Below are 26,625 nucleotides of genomic sequence, written 5' to 3'. Positions count from 1 at the left end.
TGTTGTCGCACCCGGTACACGTTAAATTGTAACCCGCAAGAGAGAAAGAGAGAAAGGGGTCTATATGCGCGTCTCTACGCACACACGTATCGCGGCATTTGCGTTGGTAAAAGCCTTTTACATAGCTTTCGAGAGTGCGCGTTCCAACCCGGCTACTCTCTCGGCTATTACTTCAAACATACCGAGTGGTCAAATTAATTGCTGATTCGTGAAAATGTTTTGCATCGCATTGTTATTTGGAATTTTGCAAGTTCTTTTTGTTTTGCAAAACACGTGGCTGATAAACAACGTTCTCGAATGACGTTTTTGTTTTGCCGGAGCTCTCGAATTAGAGCAGCAATCTGAACAATGATGACAATTTGTTGGAACCATTTAAAGTTGACGCTACAATTTTCGCTCGAAATTAGAAGTACGTTTCTAGAATACAAAGCATGATCGCAATTACTTTTTACAAACTAAGATTTTAAGTTTTCAATATAAAAAACATTTATGTCAATTTTTTTCTTTGGTATATCAAGAAATTAAATAACTCTCAGAGTTTGAGATTTTATTTTTACTAAATCTATCTGTCTCTCCTAAATTTTTCTCGCTTACGCTTCTTTAAAGAGGCAGAAGTATTTAATAAAAATATTTCGAACGAAGATTATTTAATTTCTTGATATCATATCATATATGATTGCAATTATATACTTTTTGCAAACTAAGATTTCAAGATCTCAATATGAAAAACATTTATTTCAAATTTTATTTTTACTAAACCTGTTTGTCTCTTCTAAATGTTTCTCGCCTACGCTTTTTTAGGGAGGACAATAGTAACATTTCGAACAAAGATTTATTTAATTTCTTGATGTCGTATCAAGAAAAATTAGCCCTTAGCTCTTGCTTGCTGTTTATAAGTACACCTTGTATTTTATATATTTACGCGAAAGATAAGAAAAGATACGAATGCCATTCTAAAGTTTTCGAATCTTCGGATATCTCCGGAGAGAAAAACTCGAGAGCGAAAAGTTAATTTTTCCCAACTTGAAAAGTAAATTCTCTCCCGCGGAAAGTGGGTTGGACCATCGTCGCGGGGCTCGTAACAAGCCACGGCAGTCTTCTTAACGTATGTTACATATATATTTCTGATGCGAACTTTGCAACTTATTGTTGAAGAACGGGAAGACGCATTATACAATATATTTCAACATATAAGGCGTCTCATCACGGAATTCTCCGTCTCCATTATACGGCTCCTGTATAGACTAGAATCGCGCGATGTACTTCGATGCACCGTGACTGTTACACATTATATCGACGTGGATGCCACTGACACCGCTGAATGCGACGTATTGTGCGACGTCCTCGTCTCGCTCTCGCCGTCCCGATAACGTCGTCCGTGGCTCCCGAGTGAGTTTGCGCCAGTTTCCGAGGTGGTTGCATCCTCGATTATTGGACGTCGAAGTGACGACGCGACGTATACGCTTTGAATTTAATTAAACCAGGTTATTAAGGAACGAAGGCGAACGCGCGAATCTCGCGTTTGTACAACTGCCTCTTGCTTCTTCTCGAAGAACATCGGCAAAGGTACACTGAACAAAAATTGGTCAACTATTTTGTTAATTGAACATATATTAGTATATCTTTCAATCAAATATACGTTTTGTTAGATTTAATAGGTGATATTTAATTTAAATATTTTTATATGTTCAGTTGTCAAAATAATATTTAGTCAAGTTAAATTTTTTTCCAATAATCTTTCAAATAATAAAAAAGTTTTGATATGTAAATACAAATTCAGTGTAAAAAGAGGAGAAGGCTAGTAAGAAAATAAAAAAAAAACTCAATTAGTAAAAAACATTTTTATTAATTTGAAATGCTGGTTCAAAAAGGAAGAACCAAAACGTTCGAAATAAATATAGAGAAGAATAATTTTGTTGCTTAATGCCTGTCTGATAGTAGCCTTTTTATACCTAAAAGTATCTTTAATTGTTCTCATTAATTGATTTTATATAGATTTATTCATTAATTTGCTCTTTGTTGCGATAATCGATTATTTTCTTTTTTTTTTGTTTGGATAAGATTTTTATTCTCCTTTTCTATCTTGCAATTTCCAGGTAAAACCACCTTGAGCGAGGCGTGGATTGCATACCTTCGAAATTTATTTGTCCCAGTTCCTTTCCCGGACCTTTTCGCAGAAATTCGCCACGTAACAAGGTAACTTTTCGCCTGACTAGAAACGGTCGTTGCCGTCTAGACGGGATGCACTATATTAACACGGTATATTGCACCGAATGAATGGCTTATTCGAAAACCTCGGTCTGAGCGAGTAAGTCTGCAATAGTCGTCGCTCTCTTGATTTTTCCATACAAGAGGAGATTAGCATCCTTTCTTCTTTGTTTGCACCGTTCTCCCGCTTTATCTCTTCCCGCAATCTCTACAAGTGGTTCGACATGAATCTTGTATTGTTACTTTCTCGTCAGTCGAGTCTATAATGTCGACGGCACAACTGGAAATAGAAAAAGGGAATGCAATTAGTGGATCTGTCATAATCTCGAATAATTAATATTATAATATTGTACACCTCAAAAATATAAAATCTCAAATAATTTATATTATATATGTATATACATATTATAATATAAATTAAAATTTGAGATATATAATATTAATTATTTGAGATTTTTACTATAATATATGAATTTTATATAATAGAACTTTCGACAAAATCCTAATATAAATTCCAGTTAAATAAAATATTTTATCTCGCGAAAAAAATGTCGAAACTCCTGCTCGATTCTTAAATTCTTTTCGATAGACTCTTTCTATCTCTTATAATTTGTGACGAATAGAGAACACGTTTGCTTTTCGTACTCGGTCTGGTCCGGGTCGACAAAGTACGAAAAGTAGCGAATATGGGCGGAGGAGATTACAAAGATTCACTTTGATCATAAAGCGAAATGCAATCACTTCCTCTTTTTTCTGCCGCTACCGTGTGTCCGGTCGATGCATTTTATGAAAGAGTTCATTCTCTATGACCCGAGGCACCATGTTCAATATTCACCTATTTTATGTCCCTTCCGGCAAAATAAGTCTCGCAGATTTGTCCGGTGACAGAACGATGATGTTTCGACATGCAGTTTGTTCAGCGATTGCGTTTACATAGACGTAGATAAAATAAAATAAAAATTGATTACGTGTTGCAAAAAATTACGAATAAATTAAAATAAAAAATTATATATTTTCGGAAAAAAGATGAATAATATTAATACTCTTCTATTTGTGCTCAAATAAATTAAAACAAAGAGAATTCTTTTTTTAACGATTGTCTGTGATAGATACTTTTTGAAAATAATGATAATATATAGAAACAGAGATATTTAATAAAAGAAATTAACAGATTTCATGAAAAGTATAAATTATATTAAATATTACATAAATTATTTTATATCAAATATTATATATAATTAAATTATATGATAAAAAAAAGATTTTGAAGCCAGACTGTCATGGCTTTCAAAAGTCAAGAAAACAAATTATATTTAGAGTCCATATTGCAATCTCTCCGCGACGTATCCTTTGAATGCGCAATTTAGCAATTCACAATTTCACATCCACATCCGTGAACAAAATTCTAAATTGCTAAGATCCCAAGTCTACCCTTTATTCGATTGTCCGGGTATAAAGCAAGCCAAACGAAGAAAACGACGGCTCGAGATAATTCCGGAAGCGTCGTCTGACGAACGTACGAGACAACCGCGAAGCATAATTCCGACTGAAATGGAGATTTCAGACTCGGGATCTGCTTATGTCGGAGATAAAAGTCCTCGGTTCTTTCTCAATCCCCAGGTTACGCCTGAGGGAGGAACAAGAGAGCGGATCTAATTTCCATTCGGACAGACAAAGAACGCGTCTCGCACTGGTAACAGGAAAAAAAGCGGTAAGACCGCATCTCTCTGTCTTCTGAGGAAGGCTCGTCGTCATCGTGGTTGTCATCGTCGTTGTCTCCCGTCAAGAAAACGCAGGCATGGATGTATCCTTCGGTCTTTTGTCGCCGTGTAAAGAGAGTACAAAGAGGCGTTTTATTGGAATTCGAGAATACCGTAAACATAAAGGACGCATCTGCGTCACTGAACTGATACCAAAAGTATCTTTATCTCTCTCTCTGTGTCGAAAGAGATTTTAACCCTTTCTCTCCGTGTGTCGTCGACATTTTACGCGTATACGGTGCATTTGTGTTACATAACAATTATATCGAGGGTGCGACGACATTATTAAGGCGACGTTCCATATATTTTTAACTCCGGCTGTCAAAGGATATTTTACGTTCAGATTTTGTCTGCTAAATTGATAGTCCATTCGCGACGCAATAAAAACAGTAGCTCGTTCTCTCTCGAGAAAGAGAGAAAAAAAAAATTATGTTAAGAGAGCTTATCGTATAACTCTCGACTTTCTCGCGCGAATGCGACACGCTTCCTTCATCTTTCATCGGATAAGAAAAATTCGAGTGCGAGCAGTATCATTAATTTATATCTTCGTGCCAAGGATAGTCCCTCCTTTCCCTTCGCCCGCTGAATTTCGCAAAGGATAACGCGCCGCAGTTTCCTCTCCTTTCCCTTTATGGACACGCTGGATGGACCTCGCAAAAAGCTTCGCCCGTAGCTTGAGAGTAGAAAAAAAAAATAAGACAATGTTGAATCGCGTTGATTAATGTCGCGTTCTCGCGAGATACGTCCGACCGAAGTTTCTTCTTTACGCTTATTCTTACGTAGGACAAGAAGAGGAAGAAAGAAGTTTCCTCCTCCTGAAAATCGCGATCGCACAAAAATGCGGTTGCGGCTCTGATTAATGTCCGAGACGCGTAAAATATATCGCCTGCCTTTGGTCGCAAAACGCGCGAAAAAAAAGAAAAATGAGAGAGAACGCTTTTTTTTCCACGCAACTTTCAGCTAACGGGCTTTGTATAAAGAACGATAATTACGAAGCACAATGAAAAGGAAATATCTGTTTTGATCTTTGCCGAGAAAGTATTATATCCGTGTTTCTTTGAAATTCTTGCGTCGCTACACAATGTTTCATAATGAACGTATTAATCTACATATACACGAGTGAAGAAGTTTTTTAATGAGCGACAGATTAATTTCAAAGTTATCAAAAAATTAACTTTCTACCTTATTAATTTTTTTTTTTTTAACATCGCAAGTTTTTTTACAGTTTAATGAAACATTTTATTTGTCCGAAGTTTGCAAGATTTCGGAAACATTTAGTATCGTTTACGCGGCGATAAATAATTTTTGCAACGGACCGTACATCGGCATTCGAGAGTAATAAGCATGATCTCGATCGAGGTCGTGAGATCGCGATGGGTCAAGGAGGTTAATGCAACCTCTCATGCACTCGGTAATTGCACCGGTTATTCACGCCGGACGCAGAAAACACCGAAAACCAGCCACGTGGCTATTACGTTATTCGGCGTCTCTATATCTTACGTCTCGCGCGTAATTGCGGGTTATATATATGTATAATATAAACCCGCTTTCTTATAATCGCCGTGCATGATGGAGCAAAGTGAAACCGATCGCAGATCGTTTTCCTCGCATTATTCTACAGACTCTGCTGTAAACTTGAAAGCTATTATCTCGGTAATTTTTTACGAGTTGACGTGGATCTTTTTGAAATAAAAATTTGCCACGGACGATTAATTTTTAATATAATTAATTAATGTTAATTTTTCTTAACTATCGTCTTCGCGAATCCCGATCTTTCCAGCCTGCAATATTGCGCAAGAGAGACACGCCGTAAAATAATAACCGATTCAATATTCGACCGAGTTATCGCGCGTGTTTGCTCTATTAATGAATAATCGGGTCGCCATCGCGACGGCTTTAATTCGCGAATCAATTTACTGGTCGATAGTTTATCGGTGTAATTGTGTATACGGCTCTTAATTTTACGAGCGAATCCGTTTTTTTTTTTTTGACGAACCCGCGTATAATCGGCGACGACAGGACACAAACACACACATATACACATAGATCCCTGAGAGCCAGGAACAAGTTACAGGGTATTAGATCTGCGGAATGCTGGACGAGGAAAAAGAAAGAGGAAGGATATATCGTAATGTCGCGTAAGAGTGCCTGGCTCTACCGGTCCGCCAACGTTCTTGTCGTCTTGTCAGATTTAATTGGATTAAAGTAGCGCGTAAGCACGGTGTAAACGTCGATTGAATTCGCTCGTCGCCAACGTGGAATTTCGCAGGAAGCTGTAGTTGGGTCCATTTTTTTCGAGAAGCTGTCGCGAAATCTCTCTCATTCTTTCTGCATTGAAAAAAAATTTATTGAATTTGAATAAATATTTATTTCACACTGCCTTATAAATCATATTTATTTAAAGGTAATAATATTGATTTGATGTGACAAAATATTTATTTGATATAAGAAAATTCTTTTCAAAACAGAAAAATATTTATTTGTTTTAAATAAATGATTTATGAGGTAGTATTGAAATAAATATTTATTAATTTAATCATTTTTTGTTTAGTGTGAAATTGATTAAAATTATTTAATCAATGAAAATGAAAACATTTTTAATACTGAACATAGTCTTCGAGACACGCGGTTTTCGAAATTAATTAATTTTTTTCTAATTCATTAATTTATTTATTTCCTTCAAAAATCATATTTTTCTATATAAATATGCTTTTCAAATTCAATAAAAGATTTTATCTCTTAAAATGAAAGGAAATAGCGGAAAAATAAATGGTATTATTTAATTGAGTTATATAGAAGTTTCAAATTATTTATATATACATATATATGTGTATGTGTGTGTATGAGATGAGAAATATTAAATTATGACGCCAGAATTGTACGTGACGTTTATTTAATCTGACAAATTTATTTTTAGAATCGCGCAAATTTTTCAGTTTCCAAAATTAAATTGAATCGTACTCTGGAACTGATCTCGATTTGAAGTCAAAATAATCTAATGAAATTATAAAGTTCTGGATATTAGTGGAATACAGTTCACGCGTCGGATATAAAGTTTCGTTATTGAGAAATATTAAACCTTGAAACAGCATCGGCGTTTTATTTCACAGATAAAAAGGTCTTATTTGCCAGCAATCATTATATATTACGATGAAATATATATGAGTGATATAAAGAGTCGTAAACCTATTTTTGTCACAGCAAATCGATAGTTTTTATCGTTTCCGGATTTTAGCACCAACAATAATTCTCATTGAATATTTCAAGTAACATATTTAGCATTATGTTATCTACTATTTTTTAATAATATAATTTTGCAATGCATTTTATCTCAAGAAATATCTTTTTAGAATTTGAAAGTAAATATAATTTAATTTTTGTTTATTTATTTTTATCCATGATTTATTATTTAGTATGCACATAATTTTATGTTTATGTCATCAAATTTCTATTATGTATATAATTTTGATTCACCGAATTACTATTATGTGCATAATTTTAATTTGTTGAATTTCTATTATGCACATAATTTTAATTTGTCGTATTTTACGTATATAATTTTAAGTCGCTGAATTTTTATTATGTACATAATTTTATTGTATACATAATTTATTCTTGTCTATTTTATTTTTATTGTGTACATAATTTTAATTCTTGAAATTCTATTATGCTTTAAATTTTGATCTACCAAATTTCTATTATATACGTAATTTGTATTCTTGAATTTCTATTACATATTTATAATTTTAATTTACCAAATTTCTATTATGTACAGTTTAAATTATTTACATAATAGAAATACGGCGAATTAAAATTATGTGCATAATAGAAATTCAAGAATTAAAATTATGTACATAATACAGTACATACTATATTAATACAGAATAAATTATTGTATGTCACAAATTCGAGAGAAATTGAAAACGAGCAATAAATTAAAGAAGTTTTGAATTTGATCCTATTTCAATTTCTAAAATCGCGATTGTCTTGCAATCGCAAACTAAATCGTTATTGTGAAATATGTAATTTGAATACAATATTGTATAACACTTTTGAATAAATATAATTAAGCTGAATATATATTATGTAAAAAAATCTTTATAATTATTTAAATGCTTAAATGCAAAGCATTAAAATTTTTTTTCTGGAAAGGAATTATTGTAGTGACTTTTCTTTTTTTCAATTAACTAATATTAAAACCTAATATTAGGAAAAATAATACTAACGATAGGAAAAATAATGCTAATATTAGGAAAAACAAAACTAATATTAGGAAAAACAAAACTAATACTATGAAAAATAAATCTAATATTAGAAAAAATAATATTAATATTAGGAAAAATGTATTTTTGGCAAGTTCTAAAATATTAAAAGTTAATATAATATTGAGAAATAGCGCGCGCTTTTGTTGTTTAGTGACTAATGTATTAAAATAATCATGATGATGATTTAAGTTTAAAGCAAGTAAAATACACGTCTGAATTAAATTTAATTTAGTTATTGCAATTTTATTATATCACAAGATATATTGTATATGTACATAATTTTTTTTACTGCAGTTTATGACAATTTTTGTCATTTCAGAAATGTCCCTATTTTAAAGATATGAATTCTAATTATATATATACATATACATATATTTTTTATAATTAATAATTAGGCTTATATAAATTAAAAAATGATTAATAAGGGACAGACCAAGTAAACGAGCAAAATATTTTTAATGTTAAGTAATTTTTATTTTATTATATACACAAACTTAAATGTTCATTTATTTTTAATTTTGTGTATTGAAAAAGACTTGAATACAATCGAAACGTTTACCTTCCAATTATTACATAATAAAATAAAAATTACTTAACATCCAAAAATATTTTGCTCGTTTAATAATTGACCTATAGTTCTTATTAATAATTTAAGTATATATGTATGTATATATTTATAATTGTGTATTAAATTATGTACCTATATATCTTGTAATATAACAAAATTGTAATTGCTAAATTAAATTAAATTGAGACATGCTTTTTACTTGCTTTAAAAATTTAATATTATTATAAGCTAATCAGAATAATAATGCTATATATAATAAAATTAAAACATTATATTATATAAAAATAATTCTCATAAATCTCATTGAGTGCTACGCGAAAATCCTTCAATCTTTTTCCATACTAAACTGTACTATCTTCTTTAGGATTTCTATATCGTTTTATCCTTCCTCATCGTGTTTAGTCTTACATCGTGAGTGTATGAAAGTAAACTACGATAACGAGACAGTCGCGAGACACACACATACATACACATATACATGTTGGTAGAGAAAGAACTGACGGTTTTGGAATCGCTCGATGTAGAAACTGTAAACAATAGCCGAACCGAGGCTCGAGTCGATCAGATATTTTTCTGCCAGACGAAGTTCTTGGAAACCTCGACGCGAGACGAACGCACACCTAAACAAAGTATATAGCGCAATACGTAGCCTAATTTCTCGTCAGTCTAGCTGAGTCTAGCGTCGAGGTAAGACCGTTTCGTCGTCGAATTTCTCTCATCGTGTATTATTATTTCGGATTTCGTCTCAATTTCGTTTTGTGTCTCTGCAAGATACGTGTTCCTTAACTGAATCCTCGCATTCCTCGTATAATAAAGCGATCGAAATTAGTGAATTATTTCTCGCGTCGCGTTTATATTCGAAACGGATAATGTAATTATATAATTGTGTCATTCGTGGATTTTCTTGTTTAATTATTTGACGTGTTCTATATGTTTCGATTTATTTAAAACTTGTGTATAATTTATATATATTTCAAGTCGAGTATAGAGATAAATGTTAGAAAGAATACTTGTGTTTTTATAATCGCGATTGTGATACTTTTTACTTTTTTCCATAGTCATTACATTACAGTTACATAAAAAGTGCACTGTCTCATTTCATAGTTATCGAAAAGATTATAATTATTAATTATAATTATGTCATAATATAATTATACTATGTTATATATTATATTACAGTATAATTATATTATGGCATAATTATATTATATAGTATACATAATATATAATTATACTATATTATATTACATATAATTATTATTATATTTTGACAATAGATACAGATGTGACATCTATAATTACACATTATCTACCTTACTCCGTATTATTGATCATTTTAAAATGCATAACATAATGAGATGCACAGCTGTTTGCGTTTTCGCGGTTCTGTGGTCGACGAGGGAAAGGTTCAGTTCAGAGATCACGTGATCGGTGATCGACTCGCGGCAACTTCAGTTGTATCACGTTACTCGCGAACTCGCGTCGGATCGCGCGTCGGTTCTTCTTTTTCACGTCGACGACGACGTTTTGTGCGTGAACGAACATGTCGGGAGTGTCATATTCAGGAAAATAAAAACGAGCGATCTTTCTTTGACAAACAAGATCGCGATCGAGTCCTCCGATCTTCATAGTCGGAGCTTCGCAAGTCGGATTCGTTAATCACTAACCTAGTATTACTGTAGTCAAATATTCATGTATTCGTTAAATAAATCGGAATATCTTGTCTTTGTGTTATCACAGGTGACATTACGCGTGTCTGGTGTGTCAAGAGGATGATCGTCGAGGGGTTTTGACAGCGACGAGTTCATCGAGACGATTTTCTCGCGACATTCGGCGTCTCGGCCGCCATTTTGGGCAAAGTGTTATCTCGGATTTTTCACCGGCGCTTGCCGGGTAGATCGTGAATTTCGATAAATCAGTGTTCGTGCGTATCTCGTGTCGTTTACTCTCTCGCGAGTGTAGTGCGTGTCCGATAAAATGTCCGGGAGTGCCGTACGAAATAACGGGCCGTTATTGACGGATTACTCGGTATTGTGTGTGTAATCGGAGCAAGCAATCTCGCAGCCGTGTTGCACGTGAAGGATCATCTTGGATGGCGCAAAGGAGCACCCAGCGACAATCAGAATCAGGGAGGAGCAAAGGCGATACATCGACCGGTGAGTGTGCATGCATTTATTTATCTATATATAGTGTATATCATGTATTCTCTTCTGCGACGATGAGCGAGAGACGTCCATAAGCGAATAAATAATTGCCAAAGATTTTATTGAACAATCTAAAGTTCACGAAATAATCTAATAAGTATATCGATGCAGAATATATCGAAAATTATTCTGTGTAACGAGAGACGTCTATAAATGATTAATTGTGACAAAGATTTTATTCAATAATTCAAAGTCAATGAAATAATAATAAGTAGATATCGATGCATAATATATCGAAAATTATTCTGCATAAAATCAGAAAAAAGAAACAAATTTTATATATATATATATGTATATTTTTTTATATATTTTATTTATACATATTTTTATATAATATATAGTTAGTCTGGCATCACATCGACAATTTTTATTTGCTTTTTCTATTGATAATAATCTTCTCCCCAAAAATTTCTTTTTTTCCGATGTTACATAGAATAATTTTTGATATATTATACATGCAAACATGATAATGACATAACAATTACTTTTGCTGCGTATATTATTTGCGCAAGTGAATAAGTATCTGTCAAAGATTTTATTCAATAATCTAAAATTCACGAAGTATCAAAATAATAAGTATTTATCAGTGCATAACATATTAAAAATGATTCTATATAAAATTGGAAAAGAGAAGCAAATTTTTCTCGGAGAAAATTATTATCATAAATTAAGACTAAAAGTAAAAATCGTCGGTATGATATTAAACTAGATTAAACATTTCCAGCTCCAAATAAACATCTTTAAAGTTGACTTGAAAAATTTAACTAGCTCGTAACGAATTAAACATTATATCACGCGCATGACGTTAACTAGACGTATCCTCTCGTAAGATAAGGAGATGTGAATTCATGCATAAGTAATCTGTAATCAATTTTCTGCGAAGAAACTTCATCAGCTTCTCGTGTCGCCAACCGTGTCGCAAAACGAGAAATTCCGCGATCGCGCGATAAGAAGGATTGCATTTCTCGTCCCGAGTCGTGTTTTTTTTTTGCGCGCGGTTACTTGTCATTATTTCACGCGACTAGTCACGCGTCGTGGTTTAGTCGGTGATAAGTATGTTATCGGACGATTTCATCTGATCGGCGTTTGTCAAATGTTGAACGGCGATATATTTCCCGTTTCTTCGAAATCTAAAAATCCTAGAACCGGTCGTAGAGCAACTGCAGGACATTTTTATTACGCTGCGTTACATTTCACATCTTGCGTGTCGGCATAACTATATATCAGAAATATGAAAAAATAAATTAGATAATATACACTGAAGATATATATGTACTGAAAAAAATTATTAACTTGACTAAACCTTTCGACTAAATATTATTTTGTTAATTGAACATAGAAAAATATATTTAAATTAAATATAACATTAAATATAACAAAACATATATTTTGACTTACAATTAAATACTATACGGAGAGAATTTTATCTTAGAATTTATTCTGAAAATCATGGTAATCATGGGATAATACTTGGAGAAATTTTACAAGATGTTGCTCTGATTAATATTTATCACAATAAAAAATATCACATAATAAATTTTACTATGTGCATACATATTTTATATTTAATTGTAGTAGACATTAATATTTTTTATTGTGGTAAATAATTAATTAGAGAAACTCTTATAAAATTCTTCCAATATCATATTCTCCTACGATTATCATGAGTTTGCCTTCACGTAGATTTCAGGGTAAATTGAAAGAGAAAATTCTCTCTGTGTAATATATGTTCATTATTAATTAACAAAATAATAATTTACTTGAAAAGTTTAGTCAAATTAACAAATTTTTTTCAGTGTGAAATGTTCTCTCTCTGAAAATTATTTCGACGGAAAAACTTTTCAAATTAATTCATCAATTATATATCTTTCGTTAAAATTAAGGGCGCGGATTCTAAGACATCCCATATATATATTTAAGATTCAAGGATTTATCAACATAGCTGTCGATGTCGAATGCTCAAGGTTTTCGAAAACTTTCGCAGCTTGACAGCTGTAATCACTTAAGCGATTTTACGACGACAATAATATGCGATTATATACGCGATTGATCAGGCGTAATTAAGATTCTCTGCACGATATTATCACTTGAATTTCACAAATTTTACGAGATTGTCCCGTAATTAGCGACGCGAGTTCGGTTCTTCAAGTTAATATCGAACAAATGTTTACAGTGCGTATTTTTGTCGAACTGCTTTCGCTTATTATTGTCGATAATTAACTAGTAATTATTAAAGAACGCGTAGAACTTAAAAAAACGCGCTGCGCGAAATTTACGCGGTTTTACGTCAGATTTATCGATGATTCCGCGAACCGCGAGCTGCTGAAATTCGATATGCACGCGATATGTAACGCGATCGCGTGTTAAAATACCGTACGATGTAAATGTGCGGCGTTTCGCGTCATTTGCATTGGCACGGAAATAAAAACGGAGCTATGGGCATCGTAAATCCGATCGATATCGTGTCGCGAAAAAAATCCGCGTTCGCGATTCGCGGATTTAATTTTATAGATAATTAGAGAAAAGATCGACGCGAGGCTGGCGCTAATAAATTCTCGATCTTATCTGAAAAATGAATTAAGATGCTTGATATTGGAACTATAAATTTTTATATATTTCCACCTGATATAGATATGCATTTTCCGCGTTCAACGTAATGTGATATAATACGAATGCAAGATGCATAATTCGTCATTTTAGATAGGATTTTGTGTAATAAAAATGATATTTATTTTACACGACAATGTACTTGAAATGGATCTTATACATCAAGGCTCTTTTTTTATTTGCAAACTTTATGTAATTTATATGATTTGACGTTACATAATTTGTTCACAATATATTTTTACTTGTTTCTCAAAAAATGTGCTTGTCTATATTTTCGAAAATCTTAATTAAAATAATAAAATCTTAATAAAATTTAAAATATTTTTAATCAATTTTACTAAAAGTAAAATTGAAATTTACTATATATTTTAGTAAAATTAATTAAACATATCTTTATTAAGATTTTATTATTTTAAGAAAGATTTTCGAAAATATATACGGGCAAATTTTTTGAGAAATAAGTAAAATATATATTGTGAACAAATTATATGTAACGTCGACGTTTTAAATTACATGACTTTTGCGAATGAATAAGAATTAAAATTGAAATTTTACTATATATTTTAGTAAAATTAATTGAACATATTTTATATCTTATTAAGATATTAATATTTTTTATTATGGCAGATATTAATCTGAGAAACTCTAAAAGTCTACCAATACCATGTTGCCCCACGATTACCATAATTTAAAAAATTTTAAGAAAGAATTCTGTCTGTGCACCTTGCATTTTTAACGCGTATTAAAATATTTACGAGAAAAAAATATGAACAGCCTCTTTCTTTTTATTCATGAACTTAATATTTCATATTTAACCCTCCCTTTCTTCTCTTCTCTCCTCTCCTCTTTAGTCTGCATCTCCGAGAGCTCTCGGAATTTGTGTCTCGATCGATCAAGATTAAACTCTCTCGGATCGCGAACTTTAATTTACGAACACGTGTGTGCGCGTCCGCGGAATTCCGTTACTTTCGTCACCGTTTCGCGAAATGTCCCGCTGCGCGTTCGCGCGACTCTCATCTGTCTCTCGCGTACAAGGGGGAACTTATGTAAGTGCACTTTCGGAGACTTAATCTGCTTTTAGGCGCCGTGGCCGGGAAGCAAGGTCGACAGTTATGGCGCTTACTTTGTCACACGAGTTTCGCAATTCCTCGCGCGCGAGATGCTTCTCCCTTCTCTCTCTTAATCACTTCGTTGTTATGTACATGTCGCATTCCCTCGTACGTTTAGCGATGTAATTTATGCGACATTATATTTTAACGCGTGTACATGTTTCGGGTGTAATTTACAACGTCACGGCGGACGTATTTTATAACTGACAACGAATCTGAAACGTAACCCTTTATATAGATATAAATTGCAATTCACGTCACTTTTTAATATGCAATTATGTTGTGAAGTTTAGTATATATTTTTTATAGTTATTCTTTTTGGATAGAAAATTATAAAAATAATTTCATAAATTTTGCTCTCTTCTTCAACTAAAAATATCTTCTCTTCCGTTCAAAAAATTTTAGATTCCCTCAAAATCATTTCTTTATAAGATATAATCGAGATTTATGTTTTTTGCATAATCGAGTGACTTGTTTGACGTATCCCGAGGCGAAGAACCGATACTCGTGTTTACGATAGACAGATAGACGTATATTGACCAAGCTGTATGATCTAGCTTCGCATTCCTCGAGACTGACCAGAGCATTAATCAACGCGTAATATCGCGGTTGACCTTATTCAAGTAGAGCGTCGTTGGCGCCAGCGATCTTACGACGCGTGAAACTCGGGTGTCCTCGAGAGTGCACTCGCGACCTATAATAGTGAAAGTATTCTTATCACCTCATACGCGCCCATATTATCCTCGTCTCGCTGGTGCCAGGTGCCTTAGACAGGTGTCGTTAGAACTTTGAGTTAGATTTTCCGAGGAATCGTCAATTTCAGAGATAATTTGACAGAAAATTACACGTGACACTTCGCTGGAAATTATACCTTAAAATCTATAAGATGCGCACACGTGTGGCGGACATTTTCCACATCAGCCTCTGCTTTCACCGCCATTAGTTGTAAAGCGCGATTTCCTGCGATGTATATTATTTGAAATATTGATTATATTCTCCGGCACGTGTGCAAGACTGTAATTACGATTGGAGATAATTTAGATACTAGATGTTGAATTTACAGATAGACTCGATAATGATACCAAGAATACATCTTATTTCGCCGAAGGATATATTGATGCAGTTTGGCTCGCAATGTTAAATCTGGTGAAATTAATTCCGACGGTTGTTAATTATTCAAACGCTTGTCAATTAACAAAATAAAACATGAATTTTGATCGTGTCTCGCACGATGAATTGTGTGTTCCAAATGCGGTCACGATAATGCGCAATTAGTATCAGCGTAATAGCGAGATTCATTAACATTAACGATCGTATGGTAATACAAGGAGAGAATATAACACAATAATCGCGCATTGTTCGCCCCACGATGTGATAACGAAGTAGGCAGGAAGAGGAGGCGATCGCCATCGCGACATCCCACGCGAAACCTCGATTAGATTCGCGGAGGAATTGCTAAATTGCGGAAAAGTCGTTATTGTTGGTGGTCGAGGATGAAACTTGAACTCGAGAGGAATATCCTCGTTGTTGCAAATCACAGAATCACGCGCGCGTATCATGCGGATATGCGTGCAATATGACACAATTGTGGGATACATGTGCGTCTTTAATATCAGACTCCTCGATTTGACTTATATTATTTCTGTCAGGCTGTCTCTCTGGAAAAACTAAGAAAATCGGCGATTTTTTTACTTTGAAAAATTCGATAATTCTTATGGATTTTTTCAAAAATTTGTATCTTTGATCATTTTATTTTTATTTAGCTTTTAAAAAACATATATTTTTGCAATATTTAAGTTTTATTAAAATGTCACGTAATGTTTTATTGATTATCTCATTTTAGTCAAGATTTTATATAGAAAATTACTCAATTTTTAAATCATGTTTAAATAAATTAATACTTCTTTAAGACGTTTACAATAAATTATTTTATATTTTTGTATATATTTTTAATCTTTAGATAATAATGATATATTGCACTTTGTTAATAGGTTTATATTATTCAAATTGATTTTATGAATAATAAATCAATATTAAATGCTAGAACAATTGCATTCTTTGCAATCGTACGAATAGAAAACGTCAGAAAGTGCATAAGTACGATAAAAAAATTTATTTTAAAAAGCTGATCATCTACAGAGTTTTCTTATTTTACCTAGAATAAAAATCCCTGGAAGATCAGGAAATTCTCAGGGAATTTTTTTTACAAGGTTTGAATAGACACCCTGTCTATATAATATAAAAATTCTTCGAAATTCTTTTTAATATTTAATTAGAGTTTTAATCTCACGAATGTCTCATCGTGCGCAATAATTAATCCTCAAATTAAGTTTCTGTGAAAGTGTGAAATTCTCTCGAAATTAATGGAAAGATAAGCTACTCGTTTGTTCGCGCGGAATTCCCACGTTTTCTATTCATTCGTTTCCGCCGAAATCTGCTTAAAAATTTCTCAGGAAGGCTCGGCGACGAGCGAGGAAATGCGAAACCGAATCTACGAAATGAGATATTTGCATGCATATAGAGAAGGATCGTGCGTTTAGTATTCCGAGATAAATTCCCGAGCCGTTCGATCCGCGGGCGCGTTCGCTCTTTACGGACCATAGAATTTACAGCTCCCTAGAAATGGTCGAATTTCCATGGAGATGCGTGCATTCGCCGCGCATACGTGGAAATAATTCTCTCCTATGTCATTCGGAACTCGTGCGGGCGGGCGGGCGCAAATGGGCACGAAACGTCTGTGATTTTCCAATGTAAAATAGTTTGACTATATATTGTGCATTATAATCGTATGAATATGACACGTGAATCGAGACATTTGCGCGCAGAGAAATCATTGATGTTGCAAGTCGTTGCAAACATATCGCGATCTTGCGTGGAAGTATATTCAGACTACAATTCAGTACAGTAAAATATGTCTTGATAATATATTTGTATATAGAAAATAATATAATGATAATATAAATAATGAGATGATTAAAATAATAATAGAATAGAATATAAAAATAGGACGATAGTTATATTAATGAAATCATTATATTAATTATATTAATATAATTTTATATTAATTTAATATAATTATATGAGTACGTCATATCGATATGTTTATATCCGCTGATTTATGCATTTACTAATTCTTAGCGCAGATTTCGTATACTCTCTCCTACATATAATCTTTATAAAATAAATGATACTTTATCATTTCAAATAATTAATTTGACATGAAAAAATACATTATCAAGAGAATTATCGCGAGGACGAAAGGTCTCAAGTAAGCTAGTTAGAATGAAATTATTTTCTAATTAAAAAGATTCTCATCTATCTTTATGCATCCCATTTATCTTGCGTCTGGTAAATTGTATAGCGATTCGCACGCAGTCTTCTCTCTGTTTATTAACACGAGATAAATGATAGCAAGGTCCACAAGCATCTCGATCCACTGCGTCGTAGAAGATCGATGGCCAGTGGACAATGTTCGAGTTTCGAGTCGACACGTGACGTCTCTCTTGACAGCGCGACGCGAGAGAATGAATCTCGCCGGTGCAAAATTTTATCAGATATATCTCTCTCTCTCTCTCTCTCTCTCTCTCTCTCTCTCTTCGCGGTTTCAATTACGCAACATCGAAACAGAGTTGGACGTGTCTCGCTCTCGGAACCGGCTGGTTTTCACGGCGCGATTGACCAATCATCGCGCGCGAGGGGTTCGATCGACCACAGATATCTCGCGCTCGACGTATGCATATATAACGCATAGCCCCGTATATTTAAAAGCCTTGTGCCTTATAAGGCATTCACGGCGCGAATCTGTTTATTCGAGCACCGGGCAATTATCGCGATACCATCGCGCTCGTATTACGCTCCAGACGAGACGAGAGCATTTTCGATAGCACGAGGATCATGCTATCGAAGAGTGAGGTGTGTCATTTGTTGCTGGATATATCATATTCTTCATGATCTTCATGTAGGATAACATAATATTCGGGAAGCCAGGAATCGTATATATTGTTTTACAGAGAAATTTATTAATCATACGCCCAATTTAACAATATAAATTTTGATGTATTCTATTTGAAAGCCTAGAAGCATCGCAATCACTTTGATTAATATTGTATTCATTCGGTGCTACGTCAGATTTTTCTCTACTCTTTGAATCAATTTTTTTTGCATTTTTATCGCTTTCATGAACAAAATATTTTTTAAATAAATTTTTTTAAATATAAAAATATTTTCTTATATTTCAAAAATGTTATTTGTTGGATATATATCATGCTCATGCAATGCTAAGTATCGTGTATGTATCGTTCCCTTATAGAGAAATTTAATCGTTCCATTTGCAATAGAAATTTTGACATTTTATTTTAAGTTTGTATTTAAGCATTGCAATTTGATTTAAATGTATTTATCCGGTGCTATATCAGATACACATTTCTCTATACTCTTTAAAACAATTTTTATTGCATTTTATTTTGCAAAAGAATATCTTTCACAAGTATAAAATATTTTTATAAAAATATTTTTTATATTTAAAAAATGAGGACTACAAAGATGTCGTTGATAAGAATATTAAATGCTATTTATTAATTATTTATGATTTTTTTAATTCGTCAGATATTATATTGTCATTTTTGCATATAGAGATATTAAATTCGGACGCAAAATCGATTGACGTAACGTGTGAATGCGAATATCTTTCAAATGATGTCGATGATTAATCTTTTTTAAAGAAATAAATAAGAAAACGAGCTCACTATGCTTCGTTATCAGATATCGGAGTATAATATTCTCAAATAGTAAGGTGAAATTTGTCAACCATACCATCTTGACTGCTGCGACGAGAAAGCAGCTGCTATATCAAGTCACTTCTCGGATCGGAACTTGCTAATTCAAATCGATCCCCGGGCTAATTGCGAATACGCTTGAATGTCGACGAAAAACGAAGATAAGTAATTTTGAGCAGAAGGGAATCGCCATAAAATTGAAGCTTGAGGTGGCCGTTTTCGCTCACGTTTCATGTTCGACCCTGCACTTTACGTGCCAAGCATACGCGTGTGCAGTTATTTAGACATGTTTGACGTCCGACCCGCGTTAAGTGGCACTTCGCAGCTTTCGCGCGAGAAGCACCTTTTCGTCGCGATACGCAGTTGCATTATTCATGACGTCTCGCGCGACGTAGAATTAGAGAAACGCACCTGCGCTATCTCTCTCGCTTGCTCCGCAGGACGAGGATGTCCCGCGGGTAATATATGTCCCATCCCTCGTTTCGCGACTTGAATTAATCGACATTATGTCACAATTTCGCGGAAATCTCGCCGCACGCTTTGATGAATACCTGCGATCGCCACGGAATTTTAGGATAGCGCATCTGGAATCCAGCAACAGCTGAGATGAAAAAATGACAAGATATATATTTCAATATACATTGCTTTATGGTTAATTATTACCTTATAGGAAAATTTCGGGAATCTAATTTAAAATCAGATTTTTCAAAAGAATCATGGATTTCGCTTGAAAAATCGGTAAAAATTCAGATTAAACAAAGTGTAACTGTCTCAAAAATGCGATTGAAATCCAAGCAAATTTCATTTACTTTTTCTCATAATTGTTTTTCGATTTCCACTCAACATTACAATTAAGCAGAATAATATTATAATTGCTTCAGTCAGGTAGAAATTTATAATAATTCTATTAGGATATTTAATTTTTTAAAGTTTTAGATTAATCAAAAGATCTAATTGTAAACAATGAATTTATACATATTTATATTTTGTATTTTCTATAAAGATTTTAATAACAGCTATTTTTTAATATTTTTTATCTTAAGATTAGTATAGTCAAGTTTGCAAGTTTTATATCTATTAGTCTGTGGCGGAAATTTGAATTCGAAAAAGTTAACACGTCACATAATGTAAATAACAAAACTAATATACCTACTTTTATTATATTTTTTATTCTATCGAGCTATAAATTTTTCCAACTCGATCTAATTCTATAAAAATATATCGATTGTATTTAATTTATTTAATCTAAACAAGAAGAAAGATATCTCTCCGATAAAATGGCAGGTATTCGACGAATTAAAAAATCATAAATAATTCATAGCATTTAACAGTCTTATTTACATCTTTGTAATTTTCATTTTTTAAATTAATATTCGCAAAATAAAATGTAATAAAAATTGCTTCAAAGAAGAAATGTATATCTGACATATAGCACCGGATGAACAGATTTCAAAGTGATTATGCTACTTAAATACAAACTTGAACTATATAGCAAGTTCCTGGCATTGAGGAAACTAATTTCCGCATCCATTTCTGTTTCGATTTTAAATCGAAGATTAAAACTACTGGAATAAAATTAAGATTCTTAATTGTGGTATATCTCATATGGACAATATATTTATTTAGTAATTAGAATTTGAACAAATTTGAGCATTTGAATAGGAATCTATGACCTATATATGACGTATCGGAAAAATCTTGGGAAATTTTTAAGCGAGTGACATCGCGTTTTGCAATTTCGAATTTTATATGTATGTATCTATCTATCTTTCTACATCCATTATTTAAGCAATTTATATGAATAATATCAGAGACGAGAGGCGCACCATCGTCGAGCACATCACTCGCGCGTGACATCGTCGAACTCGTGTGCACTTCCTCAATCGGAAATCGATAATAGCATCGTTGGCTCGTATCGCAAAACCAGACGCGCGAGTCAGGTTGCGTCCGAATTGATCGCGAATGCCGCAAAGTCCCGCGATGATTGATTTAGAAAATTACCGGCAATCTAGCGTAGCGATTCTTGCCTCGGGCCTACTACGATTAATTTCGACCACACGTCGTAATCCGTTTTCGAGCGCAGATGTTTGTCCGGATGTTTGTACTCGATTGTCAGCCGATGGATTTGTTGTCGAACATGCGCAGCATCTCTCTGTACAGCACTCTGTTTATGTTAATCGAGGATTCTCTTTGTCCGTGCGATCGTCTTAGTTTCTCGCATTTCCGGTCATCAACATTTCCTGCCAAACGTAAACAAGAACCTTGCACAGTGCACCTCGGAAAATAAAATCTTGTAATCAGAGCTATTATACTTTTAATGCAATATTAATACGGAGAATGTTAATATTTTAAATAAATATATCAGTATTACAGTTAGTTTTTATCGTATAAGAAAATTGAATTATTTTTATTATCTCTTAATTAGATTGAACAAAGAAAGAATGACATGAAAGAAATTAATATTATTTAATTTTTATTTTATTATCTTCTTAATATAAGAAACAATGCAATAGTTTGCACGATTTAAACATACATATATAGATACAAATTATATTTGCTTGAAAACTTGAATATTTGCAATGCAGTTTTTTAAAATAAGAAATTATATAAAAAATATATAAAATAAATATGTAAAAATACAAATCTAAAATTTTTGCACTGCTTTTCATCGGAAATGATGCAGATTCGATCGTGTCGCGAGTCATACTGAACGATGACACAAGCGATGTATGTAATTGATTTATCAACTCGAATTAATCGGAATTCGATTCGACGGCGAATGCACTGACACTGATACGATTACGGCGCTGAACCGCTTTCCCTACGTACCCTCGTGAGTTCCACAGACAAGACGATTATATATACCAGCATTAATTGACTGGAAACGATAGTCTCTTCTCTGCTTTCATCCTCATACACATGTATCCGGATCGTGTCTTCACCAAGTTCGATCATAAATTTTTTGCCAAAAGAGATTTGACAAGTATCGACACTCAACCCGATTCGTACAATTTAATATCCATCACAGATACAGAATATATTTACTTATTATATTTTAACTTTATTTCATTTATTTACAAAAAATAACATTTTTACAAAAGCATATAAAAAGGGATTTTTATTTTCTATTTCTTTAAAATAAATATGATTATCTTAAACTCTAAAGAAATTTATATATGATTTGAAATTCCACATTCTGGATACATTACTCTATCATATTATGTGTTATATGTTTAAAATTGTTTTCATACCTTAATATGAAAAGAAAGAATAGAAATAAAAACAATATGCAATAAAAGAAAATTTAGCAATTTATACAACTGTGAAAAAGATAATTATAAAGAAATAGAACTGCTTATGTTTGCTCAAAATAATTAATATGCAGTTATATTATCAACATTAATTTTATTTCTCATAGCATCGTTAAATTATTTTACATTAAATTTTTTACTTGTTATTACTTTAATTGTACAATAATGCGTACACAGTATTTTTATAAAATATTTCGCTTGTGAGGAAAAATATATCTTCCGTATTGAAGTTTACCAAGGTAAATTCTACTCGTTTATCTTATAGAAGGTACACGTGAAAAAAATAATTATGAGTTTATAAATCTCTTATAAAATCCTGAGTTTAAAAGGGGATTTGCCAGCTTGTGCCTATATTGTTTAGGGGGTTCATCGCGACGGCAAATTTATTGCTGTAGAGGCGGCAATTTTATGTCGGCACGCGTATAATAATCCGGACGCGTATCAGGTCTATGTTTATCCACCTGAAATCGGCCCAAAACTTTTGTAATAAAAGTTTCGGCTTAATCGCTAACCACACGGCCACCGGTAATCATAGTTAAGTGACTTGTTATACACGAGATCCGTATTACAAAGTTGTTTCTTTCAATTTATCGACACTCAGAAAAAGCAAGGCGTCATTTATCATTCCTTCGCTAATCAAATGAAATATAACAGTACGTGATTAAGGGTTGTCGAAATGAACATGTAATTTAACTAGATATACGCATAGTGTGTTCTAACAATTTTTAATTATAAAATTACATCAAATATGGCAATATTGCAATTAATGCAATAAAACGATTATTAAATCTTATTTTAATAGCATGTTAATTATAAAAATATATCTATTTTTTTTTTTGACAAACATGACAAAAGAGATTTTTTCTTTTAAGAGACAATTTAATTTTTAAGTATAAATTAGAATAAATTTAGAATGATAAAATTTAATATAATTATTTTGTAATAATGTTACAATAAAATTTTATAGTAATATTTTACATATACTCAAGTGTGATAAGTATAAAATTTGTCATTTCTAAGAGCTATCATTTTAACATTATAAATGTATGTCATGCTTTTAAAAAACAAAATTATTTCCAAAAATATATATCTCGGCTCTTTTTCTATGAATATATTACTTGAAAAATATCTAAATAATGAGTAGATGTTCGGGACGAATTATGGTCTGTATATTGAGACAAAAATACTCGTGAAGACGAGGTGGCCGAGTGGTTAAGGCGTTGGACTGCTAATCCAATGTGCTCTGCACGCGTGGGTTCGAATCCCATCCTCGTCGATTCCTTTTTTGTTCTAGAAGATCTGAGTAAAATTTTACATTTAATATAATTAGAAGTTAATAATATTACAGCCTAGGTAATTTTTTTGCATTTACTTCGACGAAATAAATTTACTGTTCACTTGCGAATTTAAAATGCAGAAAACAAATTGTGAATAATCTTTTAAATGCATATATCATTTTGCATAATTATGAAAATTAGAATACTAATATATAAAAGCAATATATAGTGCAATTACAATATACATATAATATAAATATAAATTCGTTGCGTGTCCATGCATATATGAATAAATAATATAAGGGACATAAATAATATTATCTATGAAGTTTAATAACTCTTTCCAACTAAAATTTTGCGTATTATTAAAGAAAATTTTCTTTAATTCTCAATAATAATATGTACACTGCATATGGTATTTGCACGTATCTAGTTGCTGTATTTATATACAAATATTAATTATAAATGCAATGTTCTAATATTTAATTTTGCGAATCAATTATTAATGTCCTGTAATTTCAGAATTATCCATTAATCAGTATAATCGATTTTAAAAGAATTAAAAACTCTGATATTAAAAATCGGGCTTTCGAGGATATTTTGTATATTAATACTTCTTCTAATGTACTATTTATATTTCTAGTACTGTTATTTACGTATTGGTCATCTTTATAAAACATTTAAATATATTATAAAATTAATTGTATATATTTTTGTTTATACGAAATTAAATGTTCTTTTAGTGAATTTAATAGAAAACGCTCCCTCAAGAAATCCCCGATAGTATAGTGGTTAGTATCCCCGCCTGTCACGCGGGAGACCGGGGTTCGATTCCCCGTCGAGGAGAGATTTTTATTTTTATTTTTGTATTTTCGAATATTTTTGAAGCTCTCCGACAAAATCGCGACAAACGACACATTTCGGTCGCGGATCGAAATATAAATATAGTTGGTTCTCCATAAATTTATGTCGAATAATCAGATTAAATTTAAATGTTTACATATAATTTTCCGCGCGAGAAATGAACGCGCCTTTTTTTTCGTTTGCAATTACAAAAGAAAGCGATCTCTCCTCGAAGCGAGCGCGCGCGTCTCGATTCGAGAGCGAATTAAATCCGAAAATTCCCCGTAAGAAGGTTCAAACGATGCGCGCATGGCTCTCTTGGCATTCTGCAGAACAATCGATAATGCGAGAGACGCCCCCATGCGTTTTAGAGCGTGGCGTGCGGTTTTCTCGAACCGGTGTTTATTCCGCAGCGGTGCGGTAACTCCTAGGCTAGAAAGCACCGTGAGATACCGGGTCGAGAGAGAGACTCCATAAAAGCGGCACGTGCCAAAAAGACGGAAGGGGAGAGAAATTATGGTTGTGCATGGATCGATTATTCCCGGTACTATATACGTATATACACGCACAATACACTCTTGCGATGCTTACTGTCGCTCCAGAGATTTACTATTGCTTGCATTCATGGCGGCTTAATGTAAATTCACGCGTTTCCGATAGAAAGCGCCGGTGGGAGGCTTTAAATGGGGCTGGAGTGCTTAAAAGGGGACCAGATAGCAATTTGCGCGTTAGATACGATTTACGTATTCACTCGTATTATCGTTGGCATACAGGGTGTGCCGAGAAACGCGTGGTTAATTTGTATGGCAGGATCTGTTTGGTTGGACAATCCTTTTAGGCAACAGTTGGCAATTTTTAAACGTTTGAGAAAAAAGATCGAAGCTATTTGATAAATAAATTATAGGTATATAAATTTGATTGAATAAATAAATTTGAGTTTGCAAAAAAAAATCGGCAAAAATAAATAATTAAGTAATATGGATGCTGATTTATTATTTTAAGAACAATTAAGAAATATATTAATCTTGAAAGTTACTAATAATTCCCTCTCTCTTATAATTCGCGTTTATTATGTAGAAATATTTATAGTTAGATCTCCCTTTCTTAATTAGAGAAATATTAATTAAATAATTATAAATGCTATATACAAATAGAGATATTAAATAATATTAAATAATATTTGTACTAATTATTAAATATGTATTTCGAGTACACTATATGTACTCGATGATGAAACCATGTTGTGATCAGTAATTTTGCTGCACTCGTGGCATTAATTATGTGGTAGTTTCGCTTACGTAGTTCACTTATGATCTTATTAGACATTTTCTTCATGTATACCGTGTTTAATTACGCGACAAAGGAAAATTTGCTTTAAGTCTATTATAAACTTGTATTTATGCAATCATGGCACTCTTTATTTTCCTAAATTAATGCAAAAATTGTGTATGATTTCCTAATTAAATATATCATTTTAAAGATAAAATATGTGTGCACCTATATACATATATGAATATTTAAATAATGAAGCAAAGTACATACATACATATGTCGCGAAAAGTGTTTTTATTTGCTAATTAAAGACACTGTTTTATTCGCATTAATGAATGACATGCAAATGTGCATACGCTTTTTGAAATTATGAAAGATAAATTAAACAAATATTTCTGACATAAAAATTTGCGCAGGAAAAGTCTT

At 32.5% G+C, this 26,625-nt stretch overlaps 1 protein-coding gene and 2 non-coding genes across 3 annotated transcripts in view; all 3 read left to right on the top strand.

Moving 5' to 3' along the window:
- Window positions 1-9,440: 9,440 nt before the first annotated feature.
- Window positions 9,441-26,625, top strand: part of LOC114938261 (uncharacterized) — an 84,937-nt gene continuing 67,752 nt past the window's right edge. Inside the window, exons 1-2 of the mRNA XM_029312127.2 lie at window positions 9,441-9,488; window positions 10,542-10,957. The gene's annotated coding sequence lies outside the window, so the exon portion shown is untranslated. The remainder of the gene's footprint in view (window positions 9,489-10,541; window positions 10,958-26,625) is intronic.
- On the top strand, window positions 24,002-24,083 carry TRNAS-GCU (transfer RNA serine (anticodon GCU)). Its single transcript has one exon. It is a non-coding gene; the product is annotated as a tRNA-Ser (tRNA).
- On the top strand, window positions 24,859-24,930 carry TRNAD-GUC (transfer RNA aspartic acid (anticodon GUC)). Its single transcript has one exon. It is a non-coding gene; the product is annotated as a tRNA-Asp (tRNA).

Source organism: Nylanderia fulva, unplaced genomic scaffold, assembly GCF_048542155.1.
Source record: "Nylanderia fulva isolate GAGA-0341 unplaced genomic scaffold, ASM4854215v1 Scaffold17, whole genome shotgun sequence".
Lineage (NCBI taxonomy): Eukaryota > Metazoa > Arthropoda > Insecta > Hymenoptera > Formicidae > Nylanderia > Nylanderia fulva.
The sequence above is the reverse complement of the archived record's forward strand: the minus strand, read 5'-3'. Positions and strand labels throughout refer to the sequence as shown.